Source organism: Equus caballus, chromosome 1, assembly GCF_041296265.1.
Source record: "Equus caballus isolate H_3958 breed thoroughbred chromosome 1, TB-T2T, whole genome shotgun sequence".
Taxonomy (NCBI): Eukaryota; Metazoa; Chordata; class Mammalia; order Perissodactyla; family Equidae; genus Equus; species Equus caballus.
Window position 1 is genome coordinate 170,986,276 of NC_091684.1, and position 21,402 is coordinate 171,007,677.

Below are 21,402 nucleotides of genomic sequence, written 5' to 3' on the forward strand. Positions count from 1 at the left end.
ATGGGTGGACCACGGGAGAAGAGCTGCTCTCTCTCCTCCAGCGCAACTGCCCTTCCTGCCAGACGAGTGCAGGGGCCCCTGAGACTTCCTAGGCTGACTTGGCTCTTTTCCAGCTTTCCCTTAGTTCGCCTTTCACCTGAGCAATCTTCGCTGCGTGCGCAGTGCGGGGTGTGGGCGTGTGGGATCGGCCAGCCTTGATCCCACCCTAGGTTGATGCTCTCTGAATCGCGGAGCCAATTTATTCACTAGCTGCTCCAGTAAAACTCCCAGAGTCGCCGATCCTGATCCAGGTTGGATGCGTCTTTCTCTGGCGGCCCCGCCCTCTTCTTCCGGGGAGGGGCGGCCCCCTCACTGGCCGGCAGGGGGCGCGATGCTGCTGGCTCCTCGCAAGCCCAGAGGGCGCCAGATCTTTCCCTCTCGGCTCTACTTAGCAAGGCTGAGACCGGCTTTATCTTTTAAAAGCCTTTTCGAGCCCTAAGGAAAACAACAAAGAAATAGACCCATAAGATTTAAGTATCTCAAAGCAGAATTAGGTCTGAAAGCACAAGATTTTTACCCTTTCGTAGCAAACTCCCCCAAGCTGTGTTTCATTCTACCTGTTACCTTGGGAGAGTCGCACTCCTTTCCAAAAACAGAACGGGAGCAACAGACAGGTCTAATGAGCTTCCACTGTGTGCCATGAGCCTCCAACAGTGGAGTGAAGACAGAGGAGAACGAGGGGAGGAGTGAGAGAGTCTCGGCAGAGCTCGTAACTTTTCTGCTCCAAGAGCAAAGGTTCTCCGTGAGGAGATGATAGATAGATAGATAGATAGATAGATAGATAATGATAGTACATGCATATCGTAAAAGTGTAAACTCAGACATTAGGGAGGGGTATACAATATACAGGAAAAGATATCTTCCTCTAATCTTTGTCTTTCAGATGCCAGTTTCATTTATAAAAGCAACAAGTATTCATTTGCATTGTATCCTAACACAGTCTATACATAATATCCAAGCCTGTAAACATATATAAGCTTATGGGTATGTAAAAAGGTTTGTGTGTGTTTGTGTGAATCACCTCCATTTTACCTCACATATAGTAGCATCCTATACACAGTGTTCTCCACCTTATTTTTTCATTACTAACAATATATTTTGACAAAGGATGTACCACACTGTGGGCCGCCCAGTGGCATAGTGGTTAAGTTCGCCCACTCTACTTCGGCAGCCAGGGGTTTGCAGGCCAGGATCCCAGTGTAGAACTACACACTGCTCATCAAGCCATGCTGTGGCAGCATCCCACGTCGAAAGTAGAGGAAGATTTGCACAGATGTTAGCTCAGGGAAAATCTTCCTCACGAAAGAAAGACAGAAGTGGGGGCATGGAGAGACTGAGAGAGCTAGAGAGAGAGAGACTGCGGATGAGCTAGACAGAAGAGATACAGTGAGAGCATCCAAGGAGGAGGCGGAGCAGGAGACAGAGATGGAGAGGCCGAGTGTTCAGGAAGGACGCCCCAGGGCCGTGGGTGCCCAGCGCGATGGCGTGACAGCGTGCATGCTGGTCGGCCTCTGGAACTTGCCCTGGACGGCTCTCCGTGGGCCCACCTGTGTGGCAGGGAGCTTGCTGTGCAGGTATACGGAGCAAAGCGGTGCGGTGGTGGCAGAGGCGGCGCTGGGAAGCGGGAGTGGGAGCAGGAGGGCTGGGTGAAGAAAAGGGGAAAGGGCGAGGCATTTGGTGGGGGCCGCCCCGAATGGCGGGAGCAGGTGGGACGCATTATGAGATAAAGGGCATGGGTGTGTGTGTGTGTGTGTGTGTGTGTGTGTGTGTGTGTGTGTGGAGTGCGGGCAGGAGGTGCACGTGTGCTCCCTGGTGACAACAGGCCGGCCAGCCCCGCCTCGCCCCGCCCCGTCCAGTCCCTGTGTCGGTGGAAGGGAGAGGCTTTCCTGGCTTTGGCCTGGGAGAGGGAGGCGGCTGCGATGCTGCAGGGGGGCCCAAGGGCAGGGGCAGCAGCGGTGGGGCTGGGCGCCGGGCGCTAGCGCCCCTCCTGATGCAGGATGGGGCAAAAGCTGTCAGGCACCTCCTTCGAGCCGGAATTGAACCAGCGACCTAAGGATGTCCACACGAGTCCAGGCTACAGTCCTCCGCTCTACCAGCTGAGCTATCGAAGGGTGCACGCCTCCAAAGGTGGGGCACTGCTTTTCCTGGAAATGACGGGGCCCAGGACACTGGGCCGCCCCGGGGGCCAACACACGCGGGGTGGTCGAAGCCCCTTTGGTGGCAAGAGAGCCGCGCGCAAGCCTGGGCTTGGTAGCGGCCGGGCTTCCCTGGCCGGCGACTTGCGAGAGGCCTGGGCGAGCCCCGCCCGCGCCCGCCTCCGCGCCCTTGCCCGCGCCCCAACCCGGGGCTCTCACCTGTTGCCCTATCGCCCCTCCCCGCAGCCCTGTCTCCAGGCGGGGAGGACAGGCGCAGCCACGAGGGGCCAGAGAGCCGGCTACAGAGCGAGGGCAGAGGGGCGTTGGCGGAACGGATGCGCGTGTCCGCTGGAGGAGGGCTTGCTGAGGAAAGGGAAGGAGGAGAAGCCGCCCGAAAGGGCACGGCCTGGGCGTGCGGCTGCCATGGGCAGGCGCCAGGTGCCCCGGAGGTCCCTCAAGGAGCCCGGTCTCTAAGCGCCGCGCCCCGCCCACCTCCTCCCCGCCGCGCCCCCGCAGGCCGCGCCCCGCGCCCCACCGACTCCCCGTCGTCCCCACCGCCCCGGGGTCCGCGCCCAGCTTTTGACTCGTCCCCCCAGCCCCCGCCACCCGGCCCAGCTGCCCACCACCGCCTGGCTTTTGCCATCCCAGGGATGCGGGAACGCTCTCGGGCCAGGCCCGGAGAGCACGCCCACCTGTCCCCAGCCAGCGCCGCCAGTCCCGCGGCTCGCCTCCCCTCCTCTGCCCAGCGGCCCACCGCCATTCCCTTGGCAGAGGCGGTGGCTCCGCGGAGCAGCTCGAGGTTCTGTGGGCTTCCTGCAGAGGACCAGGGACCAAGGGAAAGGGGCAGCGCAGACCCGGGTCCGGCTCGGACCCCTTGTCCCGGCTCCAGGGCTTCCACAAACCTTGCAGATCCCCCCTGGCATTTGCCCGCCACCCCGAGACCGCTCCCTCAGCCTTCCACGGTCCCAGAGAGGCATGGCAAGCCACGTCCAAGTGACATGCCATGGAATGAGCGTGTCGCCACCCACCTCCCGCCCTGGAGACACGCGTGTCTGCACCCGCCAAGATGAGGGCCCTGCTGCCCTCGGGGAGGCCCCAGGCAGGAAGAGTCGAATGTGCCCCGGGGGCGGGGGCAGGGGCGGAGTCTCACCCTCGGGGTGCCGGGCGCCAGGGCCCACAGCTGCCGGCCCTCGCCCCCCACCTCCCCGCCGCCCTTCCCCCAAAGCACCCAAGCAGCTGGCCCAAGGCTCCGGCACCTTCCGCGTCCCGTCAGGGGGCGTATCCGAGGAAGGCCCAAGGTTCTGCCCTGGCTCCCTGGCCACTGGTCTCCTCCCATGGGGCCCTTCAAGGCTGGCGACCCTCTGTGGCTGCAGAGCCAACCCTTGCTCCCGAGGGCCACCTGGGAGGCTACAAGGGCACGGCACCCTGGGCCCGCACCTGTGGAGACTCCACGGCCCGGGGCTCAGCCCGGCTCAGTGGGCGGTGGTGGGAGAGAAGGGAAGGCTCAGACCGCCCCCCCTCTCCGGCCCCCTCTCCGGCCCCCGGGGGGAGACTGGGGGCGGCATGGCAGGAGAGGAAGAGGACGGGGAAGCCCGGGCTCCGGTTGCCCAAAGCCACCTGTGGGCTCAGGGCTCGCGCGAGAGAGGCTGCTCGGTTGGCCCCAGGGCCTTCCTCTCGCTTCAGCTGGCGGTCCTCTCGCTGAGGAGCTCCAGCTGTCCGTGGGGTCTCCGGAGTCTCCTTGCCGCAGGAGGGCAGAGACCAAGGACCACTCCCTGGCCGCCTTCCGTGTGCCCAGACTGCCCGCCACGCCCAGCCACAGCCCTGGAACCCAGCTCCATCCACAAGGCAGAGAGCAGAGAGTTGCCTTCTGTCTCTGGGTCTGTCTGGCTGTCTCCCTCCACCTCTCCCTCTCGCTCTCTTTCTCTCCGTCTCTCCCTCGACTTCCACGGCTGTCTGTCCAGGTCAGGAGGAGCAGGGGCATCGAGGCAGGTGGCTGCGACACCACGCAGCAGAGCAGGATCAGTCACCGCTCTTTCCGAAGGAACTCAACCCCTCCCGTGGCGACAGGAAAGGGTGTGAAGGCGAGCGAAAGTCAGACGGACAGGACAGCTGACCCGGCCCGCAGAGGTTCTCAAGCCGGCTCTCAAGGCCCACCAAGAGCCCTGCCACCTGCTGCTCCTGCCCAAGTCAGCCTCCCCCGGGGCAGCTGCGCAATTGGCAATGGCTGGAAATGTCTCAGGGTGGTGCTTATGTCCCACAACTAGGTAAAGCGGGGCAGGAAAGAGGGTTTTCTGTCTCTGTAGGCGTACGTGTTGATGGACCCATCAACAGAGAGACAGAGAAAGAGCGCCAGAGACAGACAGAGAGAGAGAGAAAGAAAGAAAGAATAAGGATGTACCACACTCTAGTTAATGGCTACATGGTATTCTATTCTTTGGCTACTTAATCATTTCTTTAACCAGTCCCTTATTCAGGGGCATACAGTTTGTTCCAATCTTGTACTGCTATAAACAACCTGGTATGTGTATCCTGGAACAAATAGCAACAATAAAGCCTGTGTATTTAGCCGATGACAAGCTCACTCCCATGCACTATGAGTGTTCCTAAGACCTGGCATACTGAAGCTCCTGTATGGTATGGGGTGGGGGAGCAGTGGGTTGGCAACACCAAATCTTCCAGATGCACGTGGGTGTCACTGGCCCCAAGGAATCCTGGGAGAATATTGTCTTCCAGAATATAAACATGACCAGCAGAATGCTTTCTTGTAAAGAGAGACCAGTAACGTTTCTGCACATAGAAGTCAGCATTATTATTTGAAAGTTCAGGTCTTTGAATACCGGAGAGAGAGAAAGTAATACCTGTTTATATGTGTTAGATAAACTTAGATACAAGTAAAGAGAACAAATTTAGATTCTGATCACATACAGAAAATTTTAGAGCAAATTGCAAGCTCTCATTTTCAAGCAGCTTCTATGGGGTAAACATTTTACTTAAAGTGAGTAATTTAACCCTCACAATGACCCACAAGGTAGACACTATTATCCTCATTTTAAAAATGAGCAGAGGCCCACAGAGTTACCATACAGTAGTGGCAGAACCGGGAGTATCTCCCTCAAAAGCTGGAGTGTACCTGCTTATTCCAGCCAGCTCTTAGAGGGAGCTGGGTGCACAGCACATTTAGGGTAAAGCCTTTCCTTCTTGTTCCTTCTGTTTCTTCAACTCTGAAATAGGAAAAGTGGTCCAGGATAACCTATCTGTATTATCCGTTTCATTTTCTAGGTGATAATGTCATTTCCATAATAAACTATGTGTTCTAGAATGTGAGAGATGGAAGGAGGTCTTCATTCTGGTGATTCTCACCCTTTACATCCTCCAGGACCCCTGTCATTATCCCTGCCTGTGAAATACATGTTTGTAGAACATACTAAGTAACCTAGTATGTTTACTTTTGGCCATTTTTACTGGTCACATATGTATATGGTTCTGGTTACCTGATTTAAATGGTATTATCTCTACAAAACTACTTACGTTCAAATGCTTCGTTAGCTCATCCCATTCATCTGTAATGTCAGTAAATGTGCATTTTCATTAAGGTTTTGGAAATATTAGCTAATATATTAGTTTTATCAAGCATAGCATCCTCAGGCAGAGAGGAAGGGTTTTTCCACAGTGGCATCTAATTTCATAGCTTTCTGACAGCTGCCTCTCTGTCCTTCCACTCTTTAAGGCTGAAAATCCAACATGGTTATCCATTATCAGCCTATTATCCAAGGCAGTAGGAGGAAGATGTTAGGTGGTGTCAACCCAAACATCTCGGTTAGTCACTTGATCAGTGACTTTTCCTAAAGGTACATGTGGCAGCTATTGCATTAAGGAGTCAAGTCAAGTTGGATTCTAGGAGGATTTTTTGAGTATTTGCTAGGACACCTAAGAAGACTTTAAACTTATGTGGTGATCACTAATATATAATCCTACGTTCCCCTGATTCATAAAGATTCCCATGTTAAGTGAGTCTTTCCTTTTCTTCTACTGTGTTTTGGAAATCGCAGAATTTAGAGGCTTTGGAGGTATTTTTGTTATTGCCCTGCCCTCAGGAAGGATGAAAATCGACTGTCTTTATAAAGCCCTTCATTGCTAGAGAGACCGTGGGGAGACAGAGGCCCTGGAGGTTGAAAGATTGTGAGGAGAAAGAGCTTATTTATGATATGGAAATTATTTTTCATTTCTGAATTAGTGGAATTCTTCACTGACTGCATTAGATGTGCCAGGAGAAGAGTGGAATGTGTTATGGGAAGTGGTCTCTTCTTTTCTTGCACAAATCTTCTTCCAAATTTACGCTTTGAACTTAATAAGATGCCTTTATCCAAGCTCTAAAGATATATGGATATCAGACATCAACAAAATCTCCTAAGATTCTACAGGCCAGTTCAGTCTCCGCCCCTCTTCCCTTCTTCTTTTTAATCTTACTCCAGCCCACCAAAGGGCCATGAGACATAAAGAGGGACCCAATATTTGGAACAAATACAGCCTGGGAGGGCTGTTTGCAAAGAAGGAACCCAGCTTCCTCTCTGGTTTTAGTGATATCCTTGGTTTTCTTGTCACACAAACAATCTCCATCTCATCACCTCCTTGTTCTGGAAACTTGAGTGTTTGAATCTCTTGCTGCTCAAAAATCTGCAGAGGGTTAAAGTGACTTGTTAAATTCTTCTGAGTTTTTTCCTGTGTTCCACTTGCATTGGATTTACTTTTTCTAATTTTTAGCCTTGACCTGATTATTGCCTCCCCTTTGTGTCAACTAACAACTTGAAAAAACACAGAGGTCTTTCTGTAGAATCTGTAAAAGAGTGAATATCCGGTGTTGTATAAATGACTCCAACCTAGGTTTCTAGAGTCTTGCATTCATTCACACCTGTGCTGTTTTCTACACAACTGACATTTACATTCCCAGTGCTTGTATTTCATTACATAAAATGGGAATTTTATCTTTATATATAAACCAGCATTTATGGACTATTCACTTTATTCCTGAAACTGTGTCAATCACAGAGTATATTAAGATACATGAAATGTGGTCTTGATCCCCAAGTAGCTTATGGAAAAATAGAGAAACTAAACATGTGATAGAAGTAATAACACTTGTATGAACATAGTTTTATGGGAGTTCAGGGGATGGAGGAAGTTACTTTCCCTGATGTGTCCAGGAAGGCTTCCAGAAGGAGGTTCTATCTGAGCAGGGCTGTGAGGATGAACAGGGATTTGCTGGGGCATTAGGGAAAGGATGGGCATTCTAGACAAGGGATTGGTGTGGAAAAGCACACAAAGGTGGGGAAGGCCTGAGTGTAAGAGATAGATTTTAAATCCCTGGACCAGCTTCTAAATGAGAAAAGTGGGAATTAGACTCTTGACCTGATATAATATCATCTTCCAATAAAATTAATTCACCTAATTTTTTGCTATCTTTCCATATTCTTGTTACCTGAAAATGGGATCATGCTACTGTTCATGTCCTGTTATAAATGTGGACTCAAATGGTTACCTGGTCAGGACTGAGCTAATGGCTCTTGGCTTTGTCATCTTGTTTTGTGAAATTCCTTATTTCCTTCAATTATTAAGAAATTTTTGCATATTAATTGTGTGTGAAGCATTTTTATAGATGATGAGGAGGTAAAAATGCATTAGGTCTAGTGTCGCCCCTCACTGGTGCTTATCCATAGTCTCAATGGGTAGAGAGAGCTGTACTCAAGTGCTTATAATATGAGGTAAGACCCACATACTGCAGTCTGGTGGGTACACCTGGCTCAAGAGCTGCTCTGATTGGCCTCTACAGTGGGTTTGTTGTTGTTGTTTGTTTTTAAAATAATTTTTGGAGTTGGTAGTAATCTTTCCAAATCCGGATTCTCACACAGAAAATTTGGATTCCTCGCTTGCCTTAAAAATAGCCCAAAATGTGACCAGCATTACCTCAATGCAATCATCAGCTAGGGCTGAGCAGCAGCCGCTGCTTCTTAAAGCTCAGGAGGTCTTCACTGATTCCACTCCTCCCTCCTGACACCCATCCTGCCTGTTCACTCAGCGATGATACCCGCCTGGCTCCTGTAGACATTTGTGTTTATGACCCGGCAGACTTCGTGTGTGTCCTAACAGAGGTCTAGATGATACCCTACCCAATCCTTAACCTTTCTCCTGTAAACTGTGTTCAGAGAACATCCCCAAACACATTTTCTGATAGTTTCTCCTTCCAAAGCTTCCCTCTGCACATTTTTAACTGCCCTCCATTGCCTCCACTTAAATCCAAATGGCTAGTTGACAGCAAAGATCTTGGGCTGAGGACCTGTTTATTTGTTGCAGGAATCAATATAACCCACGTTAATGAAAGTACACCGGATTCTCTGCGTGATTTTGTCCTTGGTATCAAAAGACTGCTAAATGTGAGCTTGTTCTGTTATTTCATTAGTTTAATCACCACATCAGTGTCACAGCAGCCACTGAATTATCAGCTAATGTCATTATGCCACTATTTGTAATCAAAAGACTTTGTAAGATGTGGTCCCAAGAGAAAATCTTCTGCATTGTGGTAAGAACTCCTGATGAGGACATTGGCCACAGGGTTGCTCAAAGCCTTCTCAATGTCCAGCACTTGCAATTTCTTCAGCCCCTGGGTACTCTTGCAGTTTCTGCCCTTAACCTGATGATAAGGAGATGCCAACCGTCAATACCTTCCTGCACAGTAAGAGCTCTGTCAAATGCTGCTGAGCACAAAGAAGCAACCCTGTCAGGAGACTGGGGGGGGGGGGGTCTTACTCCAAATGCAAGGGCCTCTCCATTACTCCTATTGATGGAGCTGAGGAGTCTGGGGAATTGATTGATGAGATATCCAAATTTCTGGGTTTAGAAAGACAGTCTTGTCCAGCAGATGAGTAGGAAGGCGCTCCACATCGGAGTCATGTCTGTCCCAGAGGAGAGAATGAAGACACGAGGGTAGGGCATCTGCATTTACTTCTGCTGAGACCTTGTTCTCTCGTTATTCATACCCCAGACCCTCCGTACTTCAATGCTCTGTGTTTGTCTCCATCTCTCCTCACTCCTCTAAGTACTTATCTGAGCAACATACTCCATCACATCCTCCTTCCTTCTCACACATCCATCTCTACCACCCCCTTCTTTTCTTTTCTCCCGTCTCATCACCCTGGCCAAGAAGGTTCTCTTGGAGATCTCTATGAATTACAGATAGACCCATTTCATTTTGGATTGCCTCGTGTGGTAATAGAGTTCTCAGAGTAAGAAGACATGTTTTTCAATTCCCAGTTCTATTATTAATGTTTTAAATGAACTTGATATATCATCCTACTTTTACTGTTCCTCAGCTGGAAAGTGAGGGGTTTGGTATGAATGTCTATAGGACTTCTTTTCAGCTCAGACTCTATTTAGAAATCTAATACCTTGATTAAGAGGTATGGGGGGGGTGTAAATGTGTGCATGTAGGAGAAAGTTTATGGGAAATTTGGCTGATAATTATGCATTATTCGTCTATGTAAATTTGATTTTCCTAAATCATTATGAATGTAGGCAGAAAAAATATAATTATCTGAAGTAAAAGTGTTCTTATATAATAATTGCATCCTTATTTTAAGACTATGCAAACAATATTTTAAGTGATTTTATTGTAGGGAAGATGCTAAGGCCTATCGCTCAGAAGTGTCATTCAACTGAACCAGAGAAAAGACCAGCACAAAAGACAACGTGATGATTTCAAGCCTCTGAGACATCTAGATCAGAGGACTGGTAAATACACTGGGAGACACCTCTCAGTCAGCAAACATCAATGTAGTAGTTCCCATCTTGGTAATCTCTGATAAGGCTTCTTCCTTCACCAACGTTTGGTCTAATAGGCAGTCAAGAGGCCCCAAACTTATTAGACCCAAGAGGAAACTTTGTTTGACAGCTGCTGTGTATCCTAAGATATCTTGGCTTCATTCACCATTTATGTACATTATAATTTTCCATTGAGCTTTGGAAATGAAGGAGCCCAACACCACAAGGGTGTACCGATTTCATTCTAGACATTTTTATTAAACCTCACAACAATGCCGTCCTGCAGGTAACCCTCTCCTCGACTTTTCTAGAGATGGCATAGACTTTTACCTGTGCTCAAGATCCAGGATATGCTGTGACCCACCGTCAGACTTAGCATGTCTGTGCCGTATAAAGAATTATACTATTTCCTTGGTAGAAAAGACAAGCTGCTTCTCTGCAGCCACGTGGTTGGTGAATAGCAGAGCTGTGGGTCAAACTCTGATCTGTCTTTTTTAAAAGCCCATACACTTTAACAGAAAGCCAAGCTAGTCTCTCTTGAGGGAAGGATGTGAGGCAAGTAGGAGACCACCATGGAGGAGAAGTGATGCTCCATGCAGGGAAATATCCCAGCTGTGGAGGAAGAACATGCCTTGACAGTTAAGAGGCCAAGGATCCCTCTGAAAGAAAGAGATTTTTACTAAAAATATCAGCAATAATGACTATTATTGAGAAAAAAGTGGATTGGCACAAACTGAGAAATTCAGGCAAGTAGACTGTAGACCTAGGCAAGTCTGACTGTTTATGTTAGGGTTTTCTAGAAGTCAGGCATCCCTGACCACAGCTCCATCCCACCTCTACAATTAATATTATCCGTTTTATCAACTCACGCTTTTATACGACTTGGTCCTCAGCAGTAATGTACATGAAATTATGGACTGATGTGTTAATTACACACAAAACACATGACAATGAATACTATTAACTATTTATCTGTGTACTCTCTAACATCAATCATCTCATTTCCCACGTGTTGTACACATTTCATAATTTGTACACAGCTTTATCTAGAGCTGTAACTCCAAAAATTCTACCTTCAAAAATGTTTTCACAGAGGAATAAAGGACCCAAAGACAGTAGGAAACATGAAGCCCAGGGTCAATGGCTTGGCCATATTCATCATATTCTATGCAAAAGAGAGACTAAATCATGCAGGTACTGTATTTTCATCATTACGAAAGGGTGCTCTAATTGTTTGCTAAAAGTTCCTCAAATTTTCCACTGAACTGAAGAAAAATGTAATTCTTGTGATCATCTATTTCTCTTTGCTCTGATTTCATGAATAAAGCAAGATGTTAAGAGGTGATGTCTCGTATTTCAGTTTGGGTAAGTGTCCCTGAGAAATAGTGAGTTGCCAATGAGGTGCCGTGCACCTGAGCAGGACTTGGTCAAAAGAGATGAAACCCTGAGTTGTAGTTCTAATGCCTTCACCTTTGGGAGTCAGGAAAACAAACAAGATTTTTCTGGCTGGTTGTGAACATCACAGAGGGGTTAGAACAGTACTGGATCCACATTACATTTTTACATCCTCATCGCTTATAAAAATGATTTCCACAAAACGTACATTAAAAAACTTACTTCATGATAAAAGATATTAATGAATTTCAGCAAGAACAGGATTTTAAGGCAAGGTGCTATTAGCTCTGTACTGAGTCCTGACCAGGTCATCATTGTGTCCCTGTTGACATGAAGTCATCAACAGTAACATTATCACATTTCCAGAAGACAGTGATAGAGAAAGGTAGGAAAAAGTGACATGGGTTAATTTTGTTGGAATGTTGTATGATACCATTTAAGGGTCTAACAGCTTTCTAACCTAGAAGCTTGGCCAGAGATTTAACATCTCTCATCTCAAAGTTTTTCCCACCTCGATACACATCCCCTCTCTAAACGATCTCCTTTACAGGTTACCAAAAGTTCATCTCTGGAAGGTTTTACAGAAAGACTCTCCTTTAAGTTTTTCAGGTTCTGCTCCTTCACAGGAAGAGAAGGGATAAATCAGACCAGTGTTAAAGCAAGAGAAAGTGAATTCAATGCAAGGGGAGCAGAAGAAACAACAACAAGCAACTCAAAGATACACATCAAACTACTTTAATTCCCAGGAGGATTTTGAGCCGCAGGAAATTCAGAGCTCAGGCTTCCAGCACAGGGAGGTGATGAGTTGGAGAACATTTGGTGGGAGGAAACCAGGGAGATACAAACATGAAAGGGGGACCTGGGTCCTTCTGTGCCAATAGCCCTCTCTATCTCCATTTGTTCCGAGTCCTGGGCCTGTCCTTATGTACTTCAGTCCCTCAGTGCTCTACCCCAAGTTGAGTTATAAAATCTATGGCTATTCTGCAGCCAGCGTATATTTTTAATCAGTAGAGACCAAAACCACTGAGAGAGCTCTGCCCTGCACAGGCTGCCTGGAATTAGATTTGTTACAACAGAAGCAGCAACGGTGCTCTCCCTGGGCGTGCATTGATTGGAAAATGATCAAACAAAGAGGCTCATTGCACAAGAGGGCCGTGTGCCAATCTGTGGGTTTCTTCATGTCCTAGATTCACAACCCTCTTGGCTCTGCTGGCTCCACCCACAGGGGCTGCTCTATATCTTCAGCTCCAAGTAGCAGGGAGACCAGCTGTCCCTGAGCCCCAGGATGACCAGCTGAGTCTGTTCTCACAGGAGCCACAGCACAGAGACTGGGTAAGACAATGAGCCCTAGAGCTGGGACGGGAGGGACAGCCATGGGGCAGCAACTGCAGGAGGGCTGAGCTCAAGTTAGTGACCAGGACACATGACAGATTTGGGGGAGGGGAGGGGAAAGGAAATAAGATCCAGAGTGACAAAGAGGGGCCTGCGGGGTGAGTGAGGAGAGTGTGTCACTACCGAGCCAGGTGGAGGGGATGCTTCTCTTCTCTTGTTACAGGAAGCATGGTTCCAACACAGCGGGATTCTCGGCTTTGTCTCCTTCTGCTGCTGGGGATCTTGGGAATGGTGATCTCATACCATGCCACACCGGCTGGTTTAACCAGGGCTCAGTGGTTTGAAATTCAGCACATAAAAAATATGACCCACCGTCGATGCAATAATGAAATGCTGAGGGTTAACAATTATACGAAGAGGTGCAAAAATATAAACACTTTTCTCCACACGACGTTTGCTTTTGTAGCTAGTGTTTGTAACACCCCAAATGTAACCTGCCCTACGACTCGCTACATGAATTGTCATAATAGCTCAGTGCAGGTAGACATAACAGACTGCAACCTCACCTCAGCACCACAGCCATATAAGAACTGCAACTATAGACAGACCAGCGCACGGAAGTACTTCATTGTTGCCTGTAACAACAGTCAACCAGGGGACAATGCCACCTATTCAGTGGTTCCAGTTCACTTGGATTGGATCTCCTAAGCTCTGGGTCAGCGCTTTACACCAAGCTCATCTGCCACGCTGCACAGTCACAGCTATGGTCCCATCCCACAATCCACCCCAGATATCAGCATCACTCATCATCGCGCCAGCCCCAATCCCCTTTAAGCTTTGCTGAGCTGAAGCTCCTTGTGCTTCTTGCAATAAACTTCTTCATAGAATCAACTCAAAGACCATGTGTCTGTTTTTGCCCTTCTTCTGTCATTTAGTCACAATTGGCTTATAGGTCTTTTCCAACCCCCTAATCTGAGATTTGTGGGATATAGAGAGAAATGAAGATAAGAAGCTCCTTGAGTCATGAAGCAGCAAAGATTTTCCACTGTCTCTGACTGAGAGGCTGAGGCCTCAATTGGTATCTGCCTCTTTGCTTCCCAAGAGGTAAAGGCCCACAGAGAATAATTACAAGGCAAATGTGATTGATTCTGTCTCATTAATGAATCATAAGTTTAAGTTAGAAGGGATCTTGGTTGTACAAAAAAGAAAGGAAAGGACAAAAAGAATGCCATCAATATGAGATCAAGAAAATTTCAGGGGCTGGCCTGGTGGTGCAGTGGTTAAGTGCACACATTCTGCTTCAGCAGTCTGGGGTTCGCTGGTTCGGATCCTTGGTGGAGACATGGCACTGCTTGGCAAGCCAGGCTGTGGTAGGCGTCCCACATATAAAGTAGAGGAAGATGGGAAGGGATGTTAGCTCAGGACTAGTCTTCTTCTTCTTCAAAAAAGAAAACTTCTTTCTCAGGGTTGTTTAAAAAAAATCGGTGCAGGGACCAACCTGGCTGCATAGTGGTTAAGTTCGAGCACTCCACTTCAGCAGCCCAGGGTTCACAGGTTAGGATCCTGGGTGCAGACCTACACACAGCACATCAAGTCATGCTGTGGCAGCATCCCACATACAAAATAGAGGAAAATTGGCATAGATGTTAGCTCAGGGACAATCTTCCTCAAGCCAAAAGAGGAAGATTGGGAACAGATGTTAGCTCAAGGCCAATTTTCCCCACCAAAAAAAAAAACTGTTGCCTCAAGATTCCAAGTATGAGCGAGTGACATCAGCATCATGGTGGAGTGAGATCTCACAGAAATCTTTCCCCTCCAATATACAACAAAAAAGAAAAATCCATAATCCAACAGAGGACATCCAAACACAACAGAAAAAATGTCTGAGGGGCCCACTCAGCCCTACAACAGAGAGCCAAGAGACTGGAGCCTGCCTCGGAGGAGGTGGAATAGGGTAAGAGAAATCTTCATTCCCTCCCCTTAAACACTGTGAGCCGGGACTGCGGGAGGCCTCCAAGGTGGAAGGAACAGGGGAGGGGACAGTCATTCATGGGGACATCAAGGACTCCCAAGGGCCTTGCAGCCTAGAGGGAAGCCCTCTACCAGGGCAAAAGCTTTTGCAGGGGGTGACCTTATCAAGCCAACACCCCAGGAGAGCAGAGGGAGAAAATCCCCAGCATGCAGAAGAAAGCACTCCTCTCCCCACCCACTCAGCGTGGCTCCAGCCCCTGGGATTTTGGCTAGAAGCAGAGGACTCAAAACACGTGGCTCTTGACCCCCACCCAGTGAGGATAGGCAGTAACTCCACCAAATAATGTCAGATGCAAAAGAAGAGAACAACTCCCTCTAGAAATATCAAGCATTATATTAGATCTCCAGACCAGAGAGAAAATGACAAGTGCCCAGAAATCAGTCCTGAGGATGCAGAAATATGTAATCTAAATGACAAAGAATTCAAAACAGCTTTCATCAAAATACTCAACGAGGTAAAAGAATGTAGAGGAACAATTCAATGACTTCAGGAGCTACTTCACAAAAGAGATTGAAACTATAAAGAAGAATCAATCATAAATATTAGAGATGAAAGACACAATAGAAGAAATGAAACAAAATATGGATTCCCTGAACACTTGAGCACACACCATAGAGAAGCATATCAGCATAATCAAAGAAAGATGTGTTAAAATGCCCCAGATAGAGGAAGAGAGAGAACTAAGACTAAAAATAAGTGAAGAAATTCTACAAGAAATATCCAACTCAATTAGGAAATGCAACATAAGAATTATAGGTATTCAAGAGGAGAAAAGAAGGAGAATGAAGTAGAAAGCTTGTTCAAAGAAATAATAGCACAGAAGTTCCTAAACCTAGGGAAGGAAATCCACGTGGAAGATGCTGCCAGATCTCCTAAATATGTCAATGAAAAAGACCTACTGCAAGGCAAATAGTAGTGAAACTGGCAAAACTGAATGACAAAGAAAGAATACTAAGGGCAGTAAGGCAGAAGAAAATAACCTACAAAGGAATCCCTATTAGGCTTTCAGCAGATTTCTCTGCAGAAACTTTACAGGCTAGGGGAGACTGCAATTACATATTCAAATCATTGAAGGACAAAAACGTTCAGCCAAGAATACTCTATCCAGTGAAAACATCCTTCAGATATGATGGAGAAATAAAAACTTTCCCAGACAAACATAAGCTAAGGGAGTTCATAGCCACGGGATGGACCCCCCCAAAAGAAATCCTCAAGAAGACCCTCATATCTGAAAAAAAAGGGGGGGAGAGAAAGGGATTACAAAGCATGGAGTAAGGAGTTAAATAGTAGACAGAATCAGAGCAGGATAGCAAATACTTAAGTATAGCATTAAAGACAAAGGGAAGGAAAACACCAAAAACAAAGATAATTTTGGCATTTTAACCAGAAACTCATAACACAAGATGGAATAAGATGTGAGAAAAACAACTTAGGAGGGGAAGAGGAAAGGGACTGAATTGGTTTGGTCTAAGGAAATTAGAGGTCATCAGAAAAGGGACTATCTTATCCACAAGATCTTGAATACAAACCTCATGGTAACCACTAAACAAAAAGGCAGAACAGAGACACAAATAATAAATAAGAAAAAAATAAAGAAACACAACACAAAAAACTACATAACTTGATTGGTAGACCAAAATACACAGAACAAGAAACAAAGGAAATGCAGGCAAACCAGAAAATGAGTTGTAAAGTGGCAGCATATATGAATAATCACTCTAAACATAAATGGATTGAATTCTCCAATAAAAAGATGCAGAGTGGTGAGATGGATTAAAGAACAAGACCCAACAACTTGTCGCCTCCAGGAAACACATCTCAGCTCCAATGACAAACAAAGGCTCAGAGTGAAGGGATGGAAGATGATACTCCAAGCTAATGGAAACAAAAGAAAGCAGGTGTCGCAATACTTATATCAGACAAAGTAGACTTCAAGATAAGATAGATAAAGGAGACAAAGAGGAGCAGTATACAATGATCAAAGGGACATTCCAACAAGAAGAAATAACACTTATAAATATCTCTGCACCCAACACAGGAGCACCAAAGTACATAAAGGAACTATTAACAAACCTAAAAGAAAATATTAATAATAACACAATAATACTAGGGGACATCAACACTCTCATCAATGGAACATTCAGACAGAAAATCAACAAGGAAACAGTGGCATCAAACGAAAAGCTAGACCAGACGGACTTAATAGACATATATAGAACACTCCATCCAAAACCAGCAGAATGTACATTCTTCTCAAGTGCACATGGAACATTCTCAAGAATAGACCCTATGATGGGAAACAAGGCAAGCCTCAATAAATTTAAAAGATTGGAATAATAACCAGCATCTTTTCCAATCACAGTGCTGTAAAGCTAGAAATTAATTACAAGAAAAAAGCTGAGAAAAGGGCAAAGATGTGGAAACTAAACAACATGCTATTGAACAATCAATGGATCATTGAAGAAATTAAAGGAGAAATCAAAAAATATCTAGAGACAAATTAAAATGAAAACATACCATACCAACTCACATGGGATACAGCAAAAGCCATATTAAGAGGGAAATTCATCTCAATATAGGCTCACCTTAACAAAGAAGAAAAAAACAAAATAAGCCATCTCAAACTACACCTAATTGAATTAGAAAAAGAAGAACAAACAAAGCCCAAAGTCAGCAGAAGGAGAGAAATGATAAAAATCAGAGTGAAAATAAATGCAATTGAAACAAAAAAGGCAGTAGAATGGATCAATGAAACAAAGAGCTGGTTCTTTGAGAAGATAAATAAAATTGACAAACCCCTACCCAGACTTACAAAGAGAAAAAGAGAGAAAGCTCAGATAAATAAAATTAGAAATGAAAGAGGAGAAATAACAAGGGTTACCACAGAAATACAACGTATTATAGGAGAATACTACGAAAAACGATACGCCAACAAAATGGGCAATCTAGAGGAAACGGGTAAATTCTTAGACTCTTACAACCTCCCAATGCTGAATGAAGAAGAAATAGAGAATCTGAATAGACCAATCACAAGCAAAGAGATTGAAACAGTAATGAAAAGCAACCCAAAGAATAAAAGCCCAGGACCAGATGGCTTCCCTGGGGAATTCTACCAAACTTTCAGAGATGATTTAATACCTATCCTTCTCAAGATATTTCAAAAAATTAGGGAAGATCGAACGCTTCCTAACACATTCTATGAGGCCAACATCACTCTGATACCAAAGCCTGACAAGGACAACACAAAAAAGGAAACCACAGGCCAATATCACTGATGACATAGATGCAAAAATCCTCAGCAAAATATTGGCAACCCAAATACAGCAATACATCAAAAAGATCATAGATCATCATCAAGCAGGATTTATTCCAGGGACACAGGAATGGTCGAACATCTACCAATCAATCAATGGGATATGCCACATTAACAAAATGAGGGGAAAAAATCACATGATCATCTCAATAGATGCAGAGAAAGCATTTGACAAGATCCAACAGTCATTTATGCTAAAAACTCTTAACAACACGGGGATAGAAGGAAATTACCTCAACATAATAAAGTCCACACATGACAAACCCACAGCCAACATCATACTCAATGGGGAAAAACTGAACACCATCCCTCTGAGAACAGGAACAAGACAAGGATGCCCACTATCACCACTCTCATTCAACATAGTACTGGAGGTTTTGGCCAGAGCAATTAGGCAAGAGGAAGGAATAAAAGGAATCCAAATAGGGAGTGAAGAAGTGAAACTCTCACTGTTTGCAGACGACATGATCTCATATATAGAAAACCCTAAAGAATGCATGGGAAAATTAATAGAAATAATTAACAACTACAGTAGAGTTGCAGGGTACAAAATCAACTTACAAAAGTTGCATTTCTGTACTCTAACAACGAACTTCTAGGAAGAGAACTCAAGAATACAATTCCATTTACAACTGCAAAAAATAAAGTACCTAGGAATAAGTTTAACTAAGGAGGCAAAGGATTTACACAATGAAAAGTATAAGATGTTATTGAAAGAAATAGATAAGGACATAAAGAGATGGAAAGAGATTACATGCATATAGCTTGGAAGAATAAACATAGTTAAAATGTCCATACTACCTAAAGCAATCTACAGATTCAATGCAATCCAAATCAGAATCCCAATGACATTCTTCATGGAAATAGAGCAAAGAACCCTAAAATTCATATGAGGCAACCAAAGACCTCGAATTGCTAAAGCAATCCTGAGAAAACGAACAAAGCTATAGGCATCACAATCCCTGAGTTCACAATGTACTAAAAGCCAGAGTGATCAAAATAGCATGGGACTGGTACAGAAAGAGGCACACAGATCAATGGAACAGAATTAAAAGTCCAGAATAAATCCACATATATACGGACAGCTAATCTTCAATAAAGGTGCCAAGAACATACAATGGAGAAAAGATAGACTCTTCAATAAATGGTGTTGGGAAAACTGGACAGCCACATGCAAAAGAATGAAAGCAGACCATTATCTCATGCCATACACAAAAATAAACTCAAAATGGATCAAAGACTTGAAGATAAGTCCTGAAACCAGAAAACTCCTGGAAAATAATATAGGTAGTACACTCTTTGACATTGAACTTAAAAGGATCTTTTCAAATACCATGTCTTCTCAGAGAAGGGAAACAGACTTCATCAGACTAAAGAGCTTCTGCAAGGCAAAAGAAACTAGGATCAAAACAAAAAGACAACCCATCAAGTGGGAGAAAATATTTGCAAATCATTTATCTGACAAGGGGTTAGTCTCCATAATATATAAGGGACTCACAAAACTGAACAACAATAAAACAAACAGCCCAATCAAAAAGTGGGCGGAGGATATGAACAGACATTTTTCCAAAGAAGATATACAGATGGGCAGTAAACACATGAACAGATGTTCAACATCACTAATCATCAGGGAAATGTAAATCAAAACTACCTAAGATACCACCAAACACCCATTAAAATGGCTATAATCGCTGAGACTAAAAATAACGAATGTTGGAGAGGGTGTGGAAAAAAGGGAACCCTTATACACGGCTGATGGGAATGCAAACTGGTGCAGCCACTATGGAAAACAGTATGGACATTCCTCAAAAAACTAAAAATAGAAATACCATATGACCCAGCTATCCCACTACTGGGTATCTACCCAAATAACTTGAAATCAGCAATCCAAAGTAACATATGTACCCCTATGTTCACTGCAGCACTATTCATAATAGCCAAGACATGGACACAATCCAAGTACCCATTGACTGATGATTGGATAAAGAAGATGTGGTGTGTGTATATATATATATATATATATATACACACACACACACGTATATACATACACACACACACACACACACACACACAATGGAATACTACTCAGCCATAAAAAAGACAAAATCTTCCTATTTGCAACAACATGGATGGACCTGGAGGGTATTATGCTAAATGAAATAAGCCACACTGAGAAAGACAAACAGCATATGATTTCACTCATATATGGAATATAAACAAACACATGGACAGAGAAAACAGTTCAGTGGTTACCAGGGGAAAGGTGGTGGGCGGTGGGCACAGGGGGTGAAGGGGAGCACTTACATGGTGATGGACAAGAAGTAATGTGCAATTGAAATTTCTCAATGATGTAAACAATTGTGAACTCAATTTTAAAAAATGAAAAGAAAGAAAAGAAAAAAACAGACAGCTATGGGGCTGGCCCCATGGCCTAGTGGTTAAGTTCAGTGAGCTCCGCTTCCACTGTGTAGGTTCAGTTCCCAGGTGTGGACTTACGCCACTCATTGGTGGCCATGCTGTGGTGGCAATCCTCAAGCGAAAAAAGGAAGATTGGCAACAGATGTTAGCTCAGGGTGAAATCTTTCCCAGCAAAAAAAGAAAAAAGACAGCTGGATTGTCATATCTGCTTTTGCATTCAATTTATTGCACACACTGTTTTGTTGAACTATACAAAGAAAATCCAGCCTCTGACAGATATATAGTTGTATAGGTTAGGACCTCTCAGACACCCCAAAACGGTTTGGGGGACCATCAGGGCCCTTGGACCACACTTTCACAAGTGCTTTACTAGAGTACAAGTAGTGTACTATATAATATTACGAACACCCAAAAAGAAACACACATTTACCTATATTAAGGATGAAGACGGGAGGATAATGAAACAGCTGAACATCAGGCGTCTACACTGTGGAAAAACCATTTCGCTCAGGTACTCAAAAGTATCACATAACCATTATATATACATATAACAATGACATAATATATATTATATACATATATATACATGATCAATTAAAATGGAAAACGTAATTTTATTACTTCTTAAATGCAGTTATTTGATGTATTTATAAACATATCTTCTACAAGAAGGGAGAATAACAAGCATCCTCGGGGGTGTAAAAGGTGAGACAACCATTGGAATGGAGACTAGTTCCATCTCTCACATTCCACAAATACATTTTGTTAAGGAAACAACATCATTACCTAGGAAACAAAGCCCTGATAAAGCAGGAATTTCAGGCTGGAGGAGATGCCCATCTTAGAGATGAGAACTAGAGGCACCTGGATGGATGGAACTTACCTCAAACCTCCTGTGCACCCTGCCTCCCTCTAGAAAGTGG

At 45.1% G+C, this 21,402-nt stretch overlaps 2 long non-coding RNA genes across 5 annotated transcripts in view; one reads left to right on the plus strand and one right to left on the minus strand.

The window, feature by feature from the left end:
* LOC106782198 (uncharacterized) overlaps positions 1-2,645 on the minus strand; it is a 42,032-nt gene extending 39,387 nt beyond the window's left edge. For all 4 annotated transcript variants that reach the window (XR_011427803.1, XR_011427802.1, XR_011427801.1 and 1 more), the window contains exons 1-2: positions 2,394-2,645; positions 137-474 (exon numbers count right to left, since the gene is read on the minus strand). This is a non-coding gene — a long non-coding RNA (uncharacterized lncRNA). The remainder of the gene's footprint in view (positions 1-136; positions 475-2,393) is intronic.
* On the plus strand, positions 1,928-13,604 carry LOC138918411 (uncharacterized). Its single transcript, XR_011427804.1, has 3 exons — positions 1,928-2,166; positions 12,569-12,713; positions 12,937-13,604. It is a non-coding gene; the product is annotated as an uncharacterized lncRNA (long non-coding RNA).
* Positions 13,605-21,402: the final 7,798 nt, after the last annotated feature.